This window comes from Triturus cristatus, chromosome 7 (assembly GCF_964204655.1).
Source record: "Triturus cristatus chromosome 7, aTriCri1.1, whole genome shotgun sequence".
Classification (NCBI taxonomy): Eukaryota; Metazoa; Chordata; class Amphibia; order Caudata; family Salamandridae; genus Triturus; species Triturus cristatus.
This window is the reverse complement of record NC_140590.1, coordinates 512816466-512832820: the sequence shown is the minus strand read 5'-3', so window position 1 is coordinate 512832820 and position 16355 is coordinate 512816466. Positions and strand designations below refer to the sequence as shown.

General features: G+C 45.2%; 1 protein-coding gene across 1 annotated transcript in view; it reads right to left on the bottom strand.

The window, feature by feature from the left end:
• LOC146809994 (uncharacterized) overlaps nt 1–16355 on the bottom strand; it is a 612993-nt gene that overhangs the window by 420094 nt on the left and 176544 nt on the right. Inside the window, exon 2 of the mRNA XM_085616870.1 lies at nt 5876–5939. The gene's annotated coding sequence lies outside the window, so the exon portion shown is untranslated. The remainder of the gene's footprint in view (nt 1–5875; nt 5940–16355) is intronic.

The following is a 16355-nucleotide window of genomic DNA, read 5'->3' as shown; positions in this document are numbered from 1 at the left end:
GTGAGTCCCTTGCTCACTTTGCCACTGGATTCAAGCAAGCCTGGCTGAAGACGGCTGAAATGCCAGAAACCGGTCCTAGGAAGCTTGTTTCCGGTCCAGGAAAGGCATGGCTTGGCACTTCGGGCTGGACTGTTCCCATGAGGCACAGGGTCAGACTGATTTGCATATGGCCATGTCTGAACTGGGGTGGCAGAGTGGGCTAAAGAACGGTGATGGATCAAACTCAGATCTGTTGACTGGGTGTGAGTGTTTGATTGGTTCTGATGCTCCGTCCATCACCACCCCCTTTTGTACCCCTTTGTTCGCCATAAGTTGGCAGGGTATGCTCAGACGTGAGTCCCTTGCTCACTTTGCCTCTGGATTCAAGCAAGCCTGGCTGAAGACGGCTGAAATGCCAGAAACCGGTACTAGGAAGCTTGTTTCCGGTCCAGGGAAGGCATGGCTTGGCAGTTTGGGCTGGACTGTTCCCATGAGGCACAGGGTCAGACTGATTTGCATATGGCCATGTCTGAACTGGGGTGGCAGAGTGGGCAAAAGAACGGTGATGGATCAAACCCAGATCTGTTGACTGGGTGTGAGTGTTTGATTGGTTCTGATGCTCCGTCCATCACCACCCCCTTTTGTACCGCTTTGTTCGCCATAAGTTGGCAGGGTATGCTCAGACGTGAGTCCCTTGCTCCTTTTGCCACTGGATTCAAGCAAGCCTGGCTGAAGACGGCTGAAATGCCAGAAACCGGTCCTAGGAAGCTTGTTTCCGGTCCAGGGAAGGCATGGCTTGGCAGTTCGGGCTGGACTGTTCCCATGAGGCACAGGGTCAGACTGATTTGCATATGGCCATGTCTGAACTGGGGTGGCAGAGTGGGCTAAAGAACGGTGATGGATCAAACTCAGATCTGTTGACTGGGTGTGAGTGTTTGATTGGTTCTGATGCTCCGTCCATCACCACCCCCTTTTGTACCGCTTTGTTCGCCATAAGTTGGCAGGGTATGCTCAGACGTGAGTCCCTTGCTCTCTTTGCCACTGGATTCAAGCAAGCCTGGCTGAAGACGGCTGAAATGCCAGAAACCGGTCCTAGGAAGCTTGTTTCCGGTCCAGGGAAGGCATGGCTTGGCAGTTCGGGCTGGACTGTTCCCATGAGGCACAGGGTCAGACTGATTTGCATATGGCCATGTCTGAAATGGGGTGGCAGAGTGGGCTAAAGAACAGTGATGGATCAAACCCAGATCTGTTGACTGGGTGTGAGTGTTTGATTGGTTCTGATGCTCCGTCCATCACCCCCCCCTTTTGTACCGCTTCATACACTAATCAGTCAGTTCGTTATGCAGGAATAATGCAATGCATTATACTCTAATCAGGTACTCCTTAATGCAGAAATGATGCAATGTGTAATACGACAGTCAGGTACTCCGTTCTGCAGAAATGGAATAATGCGTAATACACTCAGGCCCCGATCACTGGGCCTTAGGCGGTCTCTCTCCCCCTCCTTCAGACTTGCAGTCAGCCTCTCACAGTTGCCCCCAACATGGTACTATGCAATCAAAAATTGCAGCTTTGCACTCTCGCCCCTGAATCGCCACTCCCTTGGCTATAAGGGCCACGATACGAGCCGAAGCAGAGGCTCACGCTGCCAACACGAGAGGGAAGCCAAGAGCGTCTCCCTCAGAGCCCGTGCCTCACCCCAGGAGTCGACCCACGTTACCTGGGTGGCGCAAACTCCAATGCAGCTTTGTGAATTAGCAACGGCAGCTCGGGCAGGCAACTCAACTCCTCTGGGAATGCCGGTCCAGGCCGCTTCAGTTACGAAGATCTCAGGCTTCCACAAAGCACACAGCGTCGCTGAGTCTTCCTTACGCTTCAGGTGCATGATCACTGGGCACTCCATACATGGGTCTCAGGCTGCACGAAGATCATGCGCACAGGGTCGATGAGACTCGCTTTACTCCGATGCACACGATAACAAGGCAAATCTTCATGAAGGTCTCACAGTGCACAAAGCACCAGCACACAGCGTCGATGAGACTCACTTGGATTCCGGTGCACATGATAGCAAGGCAAATCCTCACGAAGGTCTCACGGTGCACAATGCTCACGCATACATCATCGATGAGACTCACTTGGACTCCGGTGCACACAATATAAAGGCAAATACTCACGAAGGTCTTACGGTGCACAACGCACATGCACACAGCATCGATGAGAATCACTTGGATTCCAGGTGCCCACAATCAGAGGCCGATCCTCATGAAGGTCTCAGGCTGCACAAAGCACCCGCACACAGCATTGCTGAGACTCACTTGGACTCCAGGCGCCCACGATCACAGGGCAGTTCTTACGAGGGTCTCAGGCTGCAACAAGCACGCACATACAGTGCCGCTGAGACTCTCATGGAAACTTTTGTGTTCCTGTGTTTCTGAACAGGAAGCCAGCTCACCTTAAAGATAAGTTACTTCAGGACACAGCACACAGCAAAGTCCTTTCCAGCAGGGGGACACAGAACACAGCAAAGTCCCTTTAGCCTTTCCTTGGTTAAAACAGCAAACTGCAGGCCAGCCCCAGAACACACAGCAAGGGTCAGTCCTATCCTTCAGTCACTTCAGTTGTTTCTTCCTTGGCAAAGGTCCTCTTGACCACAAAGTAGCTCCAGTCTTGCTCACACTTGATCAAGCCATTCTCCAAAGTTCAGGGGCTTCAGCTCTCATCGTTATATCCCTCAATGGCTATGAAGTTTTTGTGTTCCAGGAGGGACTGACCCCTGTTCAAACCAGTTCTGGGTGCCTCCCTGCCATTGACACCTTTCTTCCTTTGATTAGTGGGGGCCAGATTTTCAATCACTCAGCAGGAGATGAGCCAATTGTTTTATAGCAGCAACTCAGGCCTCTTCACCTCCAGGGGCTTCCCCTCCCCCTACGCTCCAGATGCAGGTCAGCCTGTTGCTGTCTCACCTCCTTCCCTGGGTCAAGATATTCCCCAGATCCTATTGCTTTCAAATCCAGACAGTCAATCCACAGCCAGGCAGAGACACACAGAAATGTCAGAGCACAAAAACTCAGCCACTTCTCAAAGAGTGGTTTCTGAACACACAATGCAAAAACCACCTACATAAAAAGATGGGTTATTACACTGTGAGTTCAGGCATACTAAACTTCACCTTTTCATCTTAAGCCTTTGGGAAGATAGGCTGGAAAACATATTACACAGCCTTCCCATTCTGTCATATGGAAAGATGGCTTTTCAACAGTGAAAAACGAAATGGAGATTATTTCACTGTCAGGACATGACACACGCCTTAGTACATGTTCTACCTTTCACATGCAGTACACCTTGTCCAAGGGGTACCCTAGACCTACCATAGGGGTGTCTGATGTGCATAGAAAGGGAAGGGCAAGGTCTGGCAAGTGAGAGCACTTGACAGAACTACATGGCAGTTTAACAAACTGCGGGCAGGCCCTGCAATGGCAGGCCTGAGTTCCCTTTTTAAGGCTACTTGTGTGGGTAGCACAAATAGTGCTGCAGGCCTACTAGTAGCATTTGCATTACCAGCCCTGGCACCATAGTGCACTTTACTAGGGACTTTACTAGTAAGGCAAACATAGCAATCATGGACAACCAATTACCATTACACTTTATACAGGGAGCACTTGCACTTTGACACTGATCAGCAGTGGCAAAGTGTCCAAAGCATCTAAGTCAGTCAAAAATAGAGGCGGTAGAGCCAAAAAGTCAGGGGTAATCACGCAAAAAAGTGCAAATCAGAAGGTAATTCCTAAAGAATAAATTGCAGGAGCAATTTCCAAGGTTTGAGGAACAAATCATTCAATCATTAAATTCAGAAGAGATGAACAAATGGGCATTCCAAGATCTAGAAAGAGAGATCCAAAACAAACTCCGTTATCAAGATGAAGCCTTATACTTACCAACTAAAGAACTACAGACTCAAGTGCTACATGAATGTGACAACAGTCCTTTGGAAGGGCATAAAGGAATTTGGAAAACAAACATCTGATTAAACAAAGGTTTTGGTGGCCACAAATGAACAGAGTCATTCATCATTATGTGACCAGCTGCGAAATCAGTGTTCATGGAAAGTCAGAAAGTCAGGCCCCCTAGGGGTTATTGCAACTCTTACCCACGCCGCCATACCCATGGCACACTGTGTATTTGGATCTCATTGTAGACCTGACTTCTAGTCAAGGATATAACACCATTCTTTTTTGTGTAGATACTTTCACAAAATAGACACATTTATTGCCCTGAAGGGTATTACCACAGCTAAGCAATAAACACAGCATTTCAATCAACACATAATTCGAATTCATGACATATCCACTATTGTTATCACAGACAAGGGCACCCAGTTTGTGTCCTATTTCTGTAGGGCCTTCACTGTTTAGCTACATATAGAGACCTGATACTCAACTAGTTTCCAACCAGAGATGGATGGATAAACAGAAAGGACCAATCAAGAGCTAGAGAAATACCTTAGACAATTTTTATTAGATCAGGAAGGGAACTGGCCATGAAATCTGTGGACAGCAGAATTTTCTCATAATTATGCAAAACATTTCTCCACTGGCTACTCACCTTTCTATTTGAATTATGGTAGACATCCTAACTCTTTGGTCGAATTTGGAAACATAGAGGTACGAGCAGTGAAGGATATTGTCCAGCATTTGTCCCTAGTTCATCAATCGGCATTACCAAATCTAACACAAGCAAAAGAACGCTATAATTTTTTTACAGAAAAGAAAAGGAAGAAGGAACCCACTCTCCAGACTGAAGATAAGGTTTGGCACAGCACAACAAACATAAATCTGAAAGGCGATCGCAAGTTCCAACCACGTTTTGTTGGACTGTACCCTATAGAGAAATCATCAATCCAGTAACATATCGCTTAACACTTCCAGAGACCACTAAAATTCATCTAGTTTTTCATGTCTCTTTATTAAAAATGGTTGAACCAGGTTTGAAAACCTCTGCTCCCTCTGAACCAATAATGATAGAAGGTGGAATGGAATATGAGGTAAAACAATTCTTGATTCCCCAAAAGTTAAAAAGTAACAGTACTATTTGATAGACTGGAAAGGTTATGGACGTGAAGAAAGATCTTGGAAAAAACACAGTGATGTTCATGCTCCACATTTGACTAAGGCCTTGCACAGAAGGTTTCCAAACAAACCACGATTGGAGTAACCCTTCTTGAGCGGGGGTACTGTCAGGATCTTTAGCAGGATTCTTGTAAATAACCCTATACTAACCTATAAAACTAAAGAACAGTGGCAAAAGATAATTGGGAGTAACAATGGGAGACTGAGCTGGCAGCACTGGAAACTCAACATGTCTGCCAGCTCAGCTCTCCCAGCAGCGTGCTAGTTGTTTTACTTCCAACTATGATTGGAATGTTAAGTGCACACTAAGTAACAAATGCACACTTTACCTTAGTAAATTCTGAAGAAGCCTTTTCATAGTCCTCCATCACAGAAGTTTTGTCAGGCATTGTTTCCCGGCTACGTATAGTTCCTTCGCTAGTGTCTCGGTAAGAATTCAGTAAAAAATTGCAATATCTCAAGTTGGTGTCTGCTCTTCTTTTGAAGATTTGCATTTCAGTTCTGAGGCTGGGCGCTTGAGCTTCTCTTCTGGCTCAGCATAAATATTACAAGTGGAGTTATTGGAGGCAGTAACTGGAGATTAGTGCTTCTAACTGCAGTACCAAGAATTGGGTTTCTTAATTATAGGAAAATTCAGTTCAATGAAAAATAACAAATTAATATTTACCTGTAGTTTCCTTCTCTCAAGCGGAACAATCATCCAAATTAGAAGATTAAAAGCACAGAAGCAATTGCAAGTGATATTACCTACAAAGATGAATTACGCTTACCAGAGTGTACAAAGGTTCACAGTTGCAGTCTTCGCCTGGTTCCAGACTTGGACAAGTACTTCCTCTAGAAGGAAAAGACAAAATAATTTATTAGTGCATTAAAAAAAAATCATAACTAAAATAAACAAAAGAATAAAAAAGAACACATACTAGAGTGAAAAATATCAGAGTGATATAGAAAATACTACTCATGATACATAGAAGAGGAGCAATAGCCTAAACTGATTGGGTATGTTAAATAAAACAATAATTGTGTTAAGCAGTAATTGTATAGAATAGATAGGAAGTATAATAAATGTTTGTATTTTCTTGCAGTTCCAATTTCAGCGAGGAAGGGTTACAAAACTACTGTGCTATTGCAAATAGAAGAAAGAAAAACCTTCCTATAAAAGAACCACTGTTGACAGGCAGTCTCATTTTTTCTCCCCATCCCTTCCCCCCCGCCTGGGATATCTCTGTTATTCTGTAAATAAAATAGAGAACAGGTGGTGTTCCAGGTGGGGCATTGGGAACTGTTGCCGTTCTGCTCCTGTATAAGTCATAGCTGAGGCTCATACTGAAGAGCCCTCTGACACACTGAAAGTGTTTTATTTGAGTTACGGAGCTTCTGCTCATTGAAAGGCTGTACTCCTATTGGACTGCTCTCAGAGTTAAGAACTGGATATTTGTAGCTCCAAGGGAACCTTAAGATGTTCTAAGTGTTCTGGTGGAACACATCTGGGGAAAGCTCCTCTCCTTCTAGAACAGTCTCTAAGCCAGTGGTTTCCAACCTTTATTATAGTGAGAGCTGCTTCTGATCATTGAAAAATTCTTAATGTACTGTCCAACATATGGATTATGAAAGGGTACGCAACTTAAGCACATCAACTAGAGTATACCCAGTTGTGCTCCAGAAAGCAAATTAACATTGCCACAATAGCATATCACAATAGGGTTACCTGTTGTGTCTGTATAAGCTAGGTATGCCTAAAGAAAGGAAGAAATGAAAAGAAACTCAACAAGAAATGTGTGAAGAAGAAACACAAAGGATGAAAGAGTCATAAAAAGGAAGGAAAGAAAAGAGATAATAAAAGAAAAGAATGATAATTGGCGAAAAGAAAGAAGAGATGACATAGGCAAAAAAGAAAGGAGGAAAAGGAAATGAGAAGATAAAAGAAAAAGATCAAAACAGAAAGGAAAGAAGAAAGAGCAATGAGGAGAGAGAAAAAAATGGAACAACAGGAAGAAAGAAAAAGAAAGCAGCAGAAAAAAGAAAGGAAAAATAAAAAAGTAAAAAAATGAATAAAAGGAAAGGGAGAAGAAAGCAGAAAAGGAATTTTTTAAAAAGCAGCAAAATAAGAGAAAGGATTGAAAAAGAAGGAAAACAAAATGAAGTGAATGAAAGGCAAGAAAGGAAACAAAAGAAACAGGGATAAGTATAGAAAGAAGGAATGAGCAAGAAAAAAATAAAGAGTACTAAACAAAGAGGAGAGAGAAATAAGGAACAAAGAACGAGAAACAGGAAATACAGAGGAAGAAAGGAAAAGAGTATAAAAAGTGAAGAAACACAAAACAGCAATTAAGAGAAGGAAAGGGAGAAAAGAAAGCAAAAGAGAAAGGCACGGAAGTGGGAAAGAAGTAAAGAAAGAAAGCTATAAAAAGAAAGAATGAGAAAGGAGAGAACACGCAAAAGAAGGGAGAACATTGCATCTAAATGGAAAAAAGCCTAGAAAGTAAAGAAAAATCCAAGGAGAGAGAATAGAGAAAGAAAGGAGAAAAAGAAAGAAGGAGAGAAAAAAAAACCCACAGAACATTTTTAGAAGAGGGCACTCGGCACCCAAGCCTCACAGAATGGGTGCACAATGTACCAAAAGTGCTGCCTTACTAGAAGGTGAGCTCCATGTCAATGCTGCTGACAAAAAATTGCAAGCTACTGAGAGGCAGGCAGCCTCTGGTAGCTCGTAATCGACTTTTGGAAGATCCCTTGTCATGGTATGTTGGAATGTACTCTTCAATAGGAGAGTTGTGATCCCTTCTAGCACCTTCCCATTGAATGAACATAGCTTTTCATCCCAGCATCATATCTAGAAAAGTAAACTGTACCACATTAACCCACTGTTTTAAGCCGCTTGATGTTCCAAGAATATGCTGGATCATCATAGTATTTCTTAGAGAGGCCTAGCTACAGATTTAGCTGAGAGCAGGTCTTTTGAAGATAATTTTGGGAGAGAAATTGTACATAAATAAAAATTGTGGTATTAAGCTGTTTCTTAGTTGGCAGGGTATGCTCAGACATGGGTCCCTTGCTCACTTGTCCACTGGATTCAAGCTGGTCCCGGGATGCTTGTTTCTGGTCCAGGGGAGACCTGGTTTGGCAGTTCAGGCTGGACAGTTCCCATGAGGCACAGGATCAAGACTGATTTGCATATGGCTGGATCCCAAAAGATCTCAAACTGAGATCTGATTAGCTGCCATCACCTCAACCAGAAAGTGGTGACAGCCATCCTATGACTCTGGACTTGGTCCTGAGTCCTAAAAAAAAGTAACAAGAAGACACCATGTGGCAGGGTAGGAATTCCCTGACCTTTCCCCCCAAAGCATGGCGGTGGTGTTCCAGAAAGACTCCACTTGGGGCCAAAATGTTTTTTTCTTTTCATTTTGCCACAAATTTGTGGAGGATCCACGAATCTGCAGCAAAATAAAAAATAAATAAATAAGTGCAGTCTTCTGTGTGTTTTTTTAAGCCCCAGGGTGGGCCATGTCCCTGTGGAACAAATATTTCTCTTTTGGGGATGGTGGCATATATGCCCCCCCCCCCAGGCTGATTCTGATCCAGGGACCCAATTCCTCAGGATCCAGCTGCATTGATAATGGTGAAGGGCGGGTTATTTCCCTCCCCGGGCCATTTTCAGCCCTGAGGACCCCATGCCCCCGGGCCAGGCCGCACTGTGGAAGGGAGGCAAGTGGACCTCATCCTGGGCCAATTTTGGCCCTAGGGGGCCCAGTCCCCATGGCTTTGCCGTATTTTGGGAGGAGCACATGCGGCCCCTCATCCGGGCCAATATCGGCCTGAGGACCCATCCCGGGGTCACGCTGAATATACAAAGGGGGAGGGAGGTCTTATGGCCCCCCCTCCCTGGGCCGATTTCAGTTCTGGACAAACCATATTCGGGGTCTAGGTAAAAAATGGAAAAAGGTAGATGGGCTGTGCGGCCCCCCTCCCCAGGCCGGTTTCCGCCCTGAGGACCACAGGGCCAGCCCAGGCTATGTTCGTGTTGCCACGGGCAAGGAAACTTGTGCTCGCTTTTACTTGGCTGGAGCAATTTAAAATTTCTGACCAAGCAGGAGCAAACACCAAGTCCACTCCCAGCGGACTGGAACTTGAAAAATGCTGCTACCTACTGGGAGAGGACTTTTAATCTGTTTCAGATGAAAAGATTGTTCCCACCTGCAAGGAGCAGAAATTTTAGCTGCTTCCTGCGGGTGTGGGCAGTGCAAACTCCCGCTGGTTGCGGGGACAGACTGGGGTTTCCAGTTGTGGCCAGGCACAGGGGGATGGGGTATGCGGGGTCACAATTAGACCGGGGAGGGGGGCACGTGCCCTCCTCCCCATATAGATGTTGGTAGACCCCGGGTATGGGATCGCTGGGGGCAAAATCGGCCCAGGTAGTGGGGCTATGTGCCACCTCCCACTGCAGATATGCAGCTGGGCCCTGAAGGATGGGGTCCCTGGGGCCAAAATTGGCCCGGGGGGGTCAGCGTGTCCCTCTACCCTATATGGATGATGGTGGGCCTGAGGTGTTACCAGGGCCAAAGGCGGCCTGTGGAGGGGAGCCTGTGCACCTTTTCCCCAAAAGATGTGCTGGACCCTGAGGGATGGGGTCCCGGGGCAGTGGTGGCTGGTAACTTTTGAAATCGGTGGAGTGTGAAAGTTGGTGATGAGTATTAAGTAGTGACCAACCACTGCATTTCCATTTCCTTTCACCTTGTAATAATTTTTAAAACTTTGTACCCCCATGACGGGGCCCCACTGCACCCATTTTTCTTATAATCACAATTACAACTGAAATATGTGAACAATGTCCTGTGCGCTCTGCAGGGAGGCCAATGATTGGATGTCCATGTATTATGAACACCTTTTTGATCCACTGACAGACCCTATGAGAAACTCGCAGAGACTTCAACACTCACCTCTTTCAAATGCCACCAGCCACCTCTGCTCAGTGCAGCCTCCTCTCTACAAAGACGTCCCCGACAGCCATCTGAACTACGAGCATCCAGGGGACAACCTCGTCCATCTCCTTGGGTAGCCCAGAGAGCATGGTTCTGAATGGCTGTGGAGACATCTGAGGCGGCTTTGTAAAGTTCTCCCTCTTCTCTCTAAGCATACTCACACCCCAGTGGTGCGTGTCCTGGTTATTCGTGGACTGGACGAAAGAGTGCATTATACGTAAGCCTACCCCAAAAGAATGTACACACGACAACAGGCCCAGAACTGGGCGGCAAATCTGTTGAATAGAAAGAAATTCAATTCAACATCCTCAGCCCTGACGAGGCAGCCCTGGCTCCGCATGAAGGTAAAAATCGTGTTAAACTGCCTGTCCCACTCACAGTATTATACAAAACTGACCTTATGAGATTCACTAAAGAAACTAAAGATGTGCATTCATCACAAAGCGCTAAGACCCGAGCATCAGCGCTTTATTGCACTACAAAGAATCAAGCCCAGGAGGAATGGGGTCATCGTTCTCTTTCATGGCTCCAGATGTGTGGGATTCCTCATCTATCAAATTAAGATTGCAACCAAACCACTGAATTAAGATTGCAACCAAACCACTGAATGTGTTCCAAAGGCCTAAAACATGTCTCTTCAGTCAGCTCTAATCGCTCCTGTAGGTCCTGACGTAGCCCCATGACACCCAGCTGGGCCTTCATTGCCCTTTCTATAAAGCATTTTCATCAGCATCATCAGTAAGAAAGAATATATTGGAACAAAGATTCCCTGTTTTCACTGCCGGCAGGTCTTCCTCTACCAGTCTGCGATTGTAAGATTAGTGAAACACCTACCGGGCTCTGGTGCAGCATCTTCCTGGCGCTGGGCCATGAGCAAGAAACTCCCAAAACTAGGGTTATTCGCTTTAACCCATGATTTCAAAACATCTCCAACAGAAACAGTTTCCACAGTCTCAAAACCTAACTTGAAAGCACCTTAGTATTCCTTTAGTTTACTTCACAGCCCCTCCCCCTCAGTGATCGGTGACAAGCAGCCCGCTATTACAATGCCCAATGGTGTTGTTTGGTGCACTCATCTAAGTTCAACACTCCAGGAAACCAATCATGTTTACTGCTGACACTAACACATGACTGCCAATCTGGCGTGGTGGGGGCGGGTATTACATTCCAGATGTGCCTTGAGTCGAGTGATGCATGCACTGAGCTACATGAGAAGGCATTCAAGGAACTGCCCAAAATATACATACTCTCAATGCCTGTGGTGTGGTGTTGTCATCCATTGAAGGAGGTTCACAGAAGCAGAGCTGGCGTTTGCAAAAACCACATGGGGCCCCAGCTCGCACATGCTAAAGGCGGGCCCCGCTCAAATATACCACAATCCAATCAGTCTGATAATTTCCTTACTTCTTCACAGTGAGATGTCTTGGAGTGCCAGCACATGCAGAACAATATAGTGACTTATGAGGATTTAAAGCCCCACCTTAAGTATGGTGACAAACAGAGTTGCCTTTGAACCACTAGACACATACAGCACATACATTAACCTGCTAAGCTATTTTATTGGAACTTCAGTCTGAACAGAGTGTAGAAAGATCTCTGCTGATGACATATTACCAGCTGAAGGGTCTTGGTGAAATAAAACCATTGACCTGCGGGTATCTTTCTCTAATCTCCCCCTCCCCCACCAACACTCTGCAGCAAGCACATAATCCTGCTTGGCTGTCTTGGCGAGACCAAGTGATCTGCCTATTGAAGTGCATTACTTCACATGGCCCTGTATAAAGGGATGTTTCTTTAGGGACTGCTGGCTTGAATAAAAAGTTATCTCCGAGTGTAAATCTGCGCTGCGGCTCATGCACACATGCACTCACATTCTTGCGATACAAAGTCATACAAAGTAATGTATACACACAAACACACAATCAAGCATGCGCACACACACACAAATATTAAGATTTTTAACTTGGGACATTTGACCTCTGTACCATCCTTCCTCCGAGATTCTGTCTCCCACGGACGCCACTGTGTAAAAGCAGAAGCTGTCCTGCTTTAGCTTGTCCTGGCCTGGAACACATGCAGCACCTCTATCAGATGCAAGGATAGGGCTGGAGGAGGGCCCTCCTTCTTTATCCTAGCTTCTAATAGGATATGGGGATAAAGAGTAATAAGCCTCACTGAATCCTCAATTGCAGACATGCTGAACTATCCGAGGCAAGTGCATCATGTCAGCTATGTATTGCAAATGTGTGAGGTGGGCTGAAGAAGCTACCGCCTAACACATGCACAGTTCAAAGGAACAGTGGAGCCCCCTTTGCTGCTGACATGATGCTGCACTTTTATTTGGAAATATAAAATTGTTTTCAGGAAAAAGCGTAACACCATGTCAGTAGCTAGTTGGAGATGGAGGCAATCTTGGTAGGTAGACACCCTGGCACCCTGTATGGGTGAGTTGCGGCTGTCCCCGGGGCCAAAGCGGTCCGGGGAGGGGTGCCATGTGCCCCCTTCATGTATGTGTCTGATCCCCAGGTGAAGAGTCACCAGTGCTAAAATTGACCCGGGGAGGGTTGCTTGCAGCCCCACGTCTCTTTAAATATGTTGCTAGGCTAAGGGATGTGGCCCTTGGGGCCGAAAGTAGCCCAGGGAGTGAGGCCACATGCCCCCTGTCCAACACAAATGTGCTGGGCTCTGAGTTGGGATCCCCAGGGTAGAAATCAGCCTGAGGAGGGTGTCATGTGCCACATTCTCTTCATTTTAGTTAGTGGCCCTGGGGGTGGGGTCCCTGGGCCATAATAGGTTCAGGGATTGGGACCATGTGATCCCCTTCCCTATAAGAAAAAGAGGCCCTGAGACTCCCGGGTCTAGACCCTGTGGGACACCCCAGTGCACAAAGGCCGTGTGCAGAGTGGGGTTGGCTGCATTTTGGGGTTGGCCACAGGCTGCTCCACGTGGGGTTGGATCTCTTTTGGAGGTTGGCCTAAGGGCCTGGCCCACACTGCACACATTCAAAGGTTGTGTGCAACATGGGGTTGGCTGCATGTGGTGGATTGGCCCCAGGCCCTTTGGCCAACCCCTGCCATGCACGACCGAATGTCCTGTGCAGTGTGGGTTTGGCTGCAGGTGGGGGGTTGTTCAGACGTGTTGGTCACACAGCATGGCCATAGGCCAAGCACTACAGCCAGCCCTCCTTTACATGCAGGCAATGCCAGGTTTGGAATGACGTATTGTAATTAAATAATAATTTACATTATAAAACCCCCAGAAAATGCGCTGAAAAAAACAAAGATAAAGTAGGTTATAGTTAGGTTAAATTATCTTTTTTAAACTCTGAAAACCACTAACATTCACTAGTTATAATTAGAATTATCTCAAGTAACTATAACTCGTGCCCTAAGGAAGCTATAACTTGAGCCCTAGCTATGCACTGCTAATTTCCCTAGATATTACTCGGAGAGTGATACCCAGGAGCACGGAGAACTGTATGAACCACAAGATTAATTCAGCATTGTGCACGCACAATACAAATCTAGTCATTTATTCAGTCTGAGCAAGTACGGAGCACGCGCATTACCAAAATGGAATACGAACAAATATCAAATCTGACTGATCAAAGAGCAGATACCTACACATACGCCAATGATGCAGCAACCAAGAATTATGCACTCATACAAGAAGAGACCACGGAGTTCACCAGCACTCGCACCAAAGAACAAAATATTCGTCAACTAATATACCTATCCAAAAAAGAAATCAATCAGAGACTTCACGCCAGCACTATGATCAAATACCATAAGGTCCAAAGAATCCCCAGGGGACTTAAAATCTCCCTAAAACCATCTTTGTGTAAAAATGTACAACATTTCAAAGACCGCTGGTTCGCGATACTCAACAAGTGTTCCCTTGATCTAATTTTATTAATCATAGAAGAACTATCTAACATCTTAGAAGACCTGACAAAAGAGATATCAACCATAAAAACTGAATTAGAACACTCAATGCCAACCGAGGATTGGAAAAAATTTTTGGAAGACATCAATAATCAATTATCTAAACATGCTCAAGAAATCAATGAGAGAAAAATAAGCAAGTTTCGCAGAGACACTATTGATTATAAATTGGGGGAAGTGTACACATGGGCAGAGATATATGCAAGACGGAGACAAAATAAACCGGAAAACTCAAACACGGACACATCTTCCTCAGAAAGCTTAAGATCAATCCAAATCAGATAAAACTCAAGAACCTTCCAACTTAGCTTCAACATCTACAACCACTGTTCCTTTTTTAGAATCAAGACCACGCCACAGGAGAAGACCCAGGCGGAGTCAGAGGACAAGACAAAGACACAGAGAGAAAGAACCACCCCAGACTCGCACAACAACATCCAAGAAGGACAAGAACAAGAAAGGACAACCAAGGACAACTTAGTCATCAATATTTCAGACTACCATTTATCTAACATATAATTAAAAGTATTACAAAAAGGCACCTCATTCGTACCAACAACATACACCAATAGTTTGGAAATAGACATCAGTCTATTCAAATTGATGAGAAAATTACGTCTACGACATTTTTTTGAAAACGTCATGGTTGAAAACAGATCAACAATTGTGGAAGATCCACTGAAAGGTTTCAAAACACGAAGCACCTACATGGCCCCCATGAGCCATAAAAGCTTGGATACATTTGAAGCACTTGTTAAACAAGACTTGTCTAAATTGAAGTTTAGCAAACCAGTGAAATCCTAGAACTTGACACAAAAAGAAACAGGCATTTTAAGATCTATAGCGAATAAAACTGAAATCACCTGCCAAAAGGCAGGTAAAGGAGGAGCATTAGTGATCTTAAACACAAATTATTATGAGGAACAAATAGAGATACACCTATCGGATGACTATAAATATATGAAATTAGACTGCAACCCTATAGAACCATCCTAGCAGTATTAAAAAACATCGTCAATAAAGCACATGACAGGAACCATCAAGGAGAAAGTGCAAAAATATTTGATCCACACCAATCCAAAAAGCCCTACCATATACATGGTACCTAAGATACATAAAAGCATCAATAATCCTCCTTTTCGTCCAATAGTCTCTACAAAAGGAAGTCTTCACGAACCAGTGGAAAAATACTTGGACCGTCATCTACAAGCTTTGGTGTCTAAGCTCAAAACCTACATCAAAGATACAACAGACGTTTTGCTCAAAATCAAAGGCACAGTTCACACAAAGGATGAAAACATACTATTGTGCACAATAGATGTAAAATCATTATACACAACGGGCCCGATTCACAGAACAAACTTAAGACTAAATCCTAAACTTAGTACCATTCTGGTATTCACAGAATGCACCTAGTACTTCTGGTATTCACAGAATGAACTTACTACTTTTGCTATTCACAGAATGAACTTAGTACTTTTGCTATTCACAGAATGGATTTACGACTCCTAAACTTACGTCCGCACTCGGGCCGGAAATTCCGGCCCGGAGGCGGAGCTTCCGGCCCGGAGGCGGGGTTTCCGGGCCGGAGGCGGGGTTTCCGGGCCGGAGGCGGAGCTTCCGGGCCGGAGGCGGAGCTTCCGGCCCGGAGGTGGAGATTTCAGCCATAGCTAAATTGGCCGGAATCCCCACCTCCGGGCCGGAAGCTCCGCCTCCGGCCCGGAAGCCCCGCTCCGGGCCGGAAGCTCCGCCTCCGGGCCGGAAGCTCCGCCTCCGGGCCGGAATTTCCGGCCCGAGTGCGGACGTAAGTTTAGGAGTCGTAAATCCATTCTGTGAATAGCAAAAGTACTAAGTTCATTCTGTGAATAGCAAAAGTAGTAAGTTCATTCTGTGAATACCAGAAGTACTAAGTGCATTCTGTGAATACCAGAATGGTACTAAGTTTAGGATTTAGTCTTAAGTTTGTTCTGTGAATCGGGCCCATCCATACCACATCAATTGGGCACTGAAGCTATGGAACAAGCCTTATTACAAAGTGATTATGATGAAGACCTCTTAAAGTGTTCCTAATGGAATTACTACAATACACCTTACTCCACAGCTATTTTAAATGGAAAACCAATTGGTTCCTTCAAAAGACTGGCCCTTCCATGGGTAATTGTACCGCACCCACATATGCAAATATTTTCATAGGAAATTTCGAAGAACAACACATACTATCAGTACCAGAATGGCAACACAACTTGAAATTATTCGTAAGATTCATAGATCACATCTTCATATTGTGGAAAAGAACATCAACAGAATTGGTTGACCAAATCATA